Source organism: Pinus tabuliformis, chromosome 1_2 (assembly GCF_031772625.1).
Source record: "Pinus tabuliformis cultivar Carrire ecotype Pingquan chromosome 1_2, CPIR1, whole genome shotgun sequence".
Taxonomy (NCBI): Eukaryota; Viridiplantae; Streptophyta; class Pinopsida; order Pinales; family Pinaceae; genus Pinus; species Pinus tabuliformis.
Window position 1 is genome coordinate 366,548,671 of NC_142298.1, and position 4,013 is coordinate 366,552,683.

Below are 4,013 nucleotides of genomic sequence, written 5' to 3' on the forward strand. Positions count from 1 at the left end.
ACCTAAGAGGTTCTTTAGCTATGCAGCTCTCATGACAAAACCCATTGATGAAGAAACTTCCACATATGAAGAAGCAATGGATGAGGAATTCCAATCAATCATGAAGAATGATGTCTGTGAGATTGTGCCAAGGCCTGAAGGGAAGTTAATAGCGACTTCCAAGTATATATCTAAGATTAAACATGTTTCATATGGGATTATTGACAAATACAAGGCACGATTCGTGGATAGAGGATTCTCCCAGAAAGAGGGAGAAGACTATGATGAGACTTTTCTCATGTTGCAACGTACACCTCCATTAGATCCATCATTTCACTTATTGCTTCTATGGGATGGGAACTTCCCCAGATGGATGTAAAGATTGCCTTCCTCAATGGATTAATTGAGGAATAGGTGTACATAGAGAAACCTCAATGATTTGAGGTATATGGAAAGGAGTCTTGTGTTTGTAGGTTGAAGAAAGTCTTATACGGACTCAAGCAAGCTCAAATAGCTTGGTATGCTCATATTGAAAACTATGTAACGAGACTGGGATTTACCAAGAGTGAAGTTGATACAAACATTTACTTTAAGGTTTTAAATAATTCACCCGTGATCTTATTATTATATGTTGACGACTTGTTCCTGACAGGTGCCAAGCCTCTTATAATTCAATGTAAGAAGTAGTTGGATTCTGAATTTGACATGATGGATCTTGGGTTGATGCACTATTACTTGGGATTATAAGTATGGAAAAAACCAGGTGATTATTCCTTGGCCAAGGAAAGTACATGTTAGAGATCCTTTAGGCATTCAGTATGTCGGATTATAGATCCATGGAGACTCCCAGTGTGGCTAACTTGAAGAAGTTAAGAGGATTTGATTCCAATTTGGTAGATCCATCTATGTACCGGTGGCTAATTGGTATATTTATATATTTCGTTAGCACCAAGTTGGACATCTGCTTTTTTGTGAACACCTTGAGCCATTTTCAGGTAGAACCAATACATGAGCATTAGATTGTAGTGAAGCACATATTGAGACATTTGTGTGGTATAGTAAATTATGCCTTGAGGTATGTTGCAAACAAGTATGTACAACTTCAAGGATATTCTGACATTGATTGGGCAAGAAGTGTTGAATACAAGAAGAGTACCTCGAGAGTATGCTTTAGTTTCAGATTCACTATGATATCATGGATGAGCAAGAAGCAAAGGTCGATCACACTCATCATTGTTGAAGCAAAGTGAATCGCAACCAATGAGGCTTGTACCAAACCAGCATGGCTCTAGAAGTTGTTTGCAGGCATTAGAGAAATTTTGAGGTCTAAAATGGGCCTCCTAAGGAATATTATAAAATAATAATGGAAATAATAAAATAAGATTAGATTACATCATCAAATTTTAGAGGGAAAAAAGAAAAAACTACTTTTTCAACTCATATTTTCAACTTATATCCCTACGATTTTCCTCAAATTTTGAGGGGGAGAACTTGTTGGATGAATAATTTAATTCCTCATCCAATGAGTACCCATGTTGCATACTTTTGATGGACCCCACTACACAAAAAATGAGAAATAAATGAAAAAATGTGATTGCAATCACATCTTTCATGTAGTGATGTCCATTGAAATTATGCAACATGAGTACTCCTTGGATGAGGAATTAATTTTTGCATTCAACAAGTGCTCCATCTCGAAATTTGATTGAAACCATAGGGAGATAAGTTTAAAATACAAGTTGAAAAAGTAGTTTTACTATTTTCTTATTTTTTAATATTTTTACTGTTTTTACTCCAAAAATGGTGAATCATCCCCCATGGTTGAAAAAAATGTCTTGAATCCTATTGGTTCTTATAAAGTTTATTTTGGTTTTACATTTTTGTTTTGAGACCCATTTTAGACCTCAAAATTTCTCTAATGATTGTTCAACCAAGAGTTAGAACCGACAATTAGACACTATGATAATTAAAGTTGTGTGAAGCTTTCAGTGATCCAGGTGGAACTTCAGATACGATGCCATGGAAACTCTAAAATCAAAGTGATCAGAATGAAGTTAACTCAAGACCAAAATGTAGATCTCGTTGTTCTAATTCCAACGGCGCAAACGATACTTCAATCCTAGTCTGAATGATGACATTATTGCAAAAACAAGGGTTCTTCAATCCTTAAGAAAAAGAGGAATTTCCTTTAGAAATGGATCTTAAAGCCTTAAAGGAAAATCACAATCAGAGGTCGCATGAGGGCAGACTTAAGCATTGGACCATGGAACCCTGGATCGTTGATCTTCGATCAGATCAGATCGACGGATTGGAGGTCATCACAATTGGCATATATATATATATATATATATATATATATATATATATATATATATATATATATATATATATATATATATATATATATATATATATATAGATATATATATATATATATATATATATATATATATATATATATATATATATATATATCAGCGAATGGACACTTCGATCGGCGATTAATCGGGTCGCCGGAACCTCCAACAGACACCTGGGGCGATATATGTGCGGGACGCCGACACCCATATTGGCGATCGGTGATCGACGATCGATCTTTCCTGAGGACTTGACCAGGGACACAACGAAACGCCGATCTGCAACCTCGGCGCGGACCCGATACTGACTATAAGCCCGATTTAATAATATTTGAGGTCTGGGCATATGGCTTTTGGGCAGATTTGTAGTGTTTTTTGAGATTTTTGAAGTTTTTTTGTTCAACGATAAAAAGACCATTTTGAGCAGTGGTTACACCGGCCACTCTACCAACCTCCATTATTAACCAGACAACCCCGATTTGAATGGGGTTCTATCCAGAGAACCCATTATAAAACACAGTCAATAGAAGAGCATGGGGAGGCATCTTTATGGGGGAAACACACTATTTCGTAGAGGCCGAGAGCATCTATTGAATTGTTTTGGATAGTTACATGACTCCAGCCTTCTTCTATTGCTACGGGAAGCTTTGGTGCTGCACACCACTCCATCTCCGGCATTCATTTCATAGCCATCAGGCGGATTGGAGGTATAAGCGTCTTTATGGATAGATTGATGATTGTAACTCTGTTTATTCATGCCATTTAATAAGAAAGGCCTCCCCATTGTTGAGTTGGGCCCAAAGATGTAGTCCAATTTGGATGAACTCCATTATCGAGCCTTGGTGTCTTCTTTTTGTGCCTTTTTATGTGTTTTCTTCTTCTTTTCATATGTGCACCTTTATGTGTTAAGCTGCAATTTTGTATGAAATTCTTTTCTATGCATCTATAAGCGAAAACATCTTGGATCAAGTGGTATCAGAGAAGGGCCTTTTAGATGTGAATTGCATGTTTGTATGCTAACAAGAGGCAGGCTTCAAAGAGGCAAAGGGAATCTAGAACCTTTCGATCCAAAGGCCAGGTGTGCACCTCAAAGAAGAAACATGGCTAAAGAGGAAGCTCGTATTGAAGAGGAGAGCAATTTCAGAAAGACTTTCTACTCAATGGCAGAAAATATCAGTCAGCTAGTTATAAGACTGGAAAAAGCTGAAGAGAGGAATCCATAAGGACAAGGTTCAACACATGGGAATGATGGAGAAGAACCCCCTCCTTCTCCTTCTGGTGGTGAACATTCTTCTTCCCCACACCACCATAATCAGAGAAATCCAAAGGATGCATCTAAGAAACCTTTTTTTAAATTAGATGTTAAATTTGATCTTCCTGTGTTTAATGGTGAAAGTATTGCAGAAAAGCTTAACAATTGGATTAGGCAGATTGAGGTTTATTGCAGGAATCAACAAATCATAGAGGATGAGGCGAAAATCTAGCTGGCCTCTCTATGGCTGGGTAGCACAGCTCTTGTTTGGTGGGAGAGTAAATTGCAGAGCAGAAAAAATGTGGGTAAGCTCTTTTCCTCATGGTCTGATTTTACTTCTGCATTAAGGGAACAATTTTATCCCTTAGGATACAAACAGAAAGCTTTGATGAATTGGCAATATTTAAGGCAAGGCAAAGGGCAGG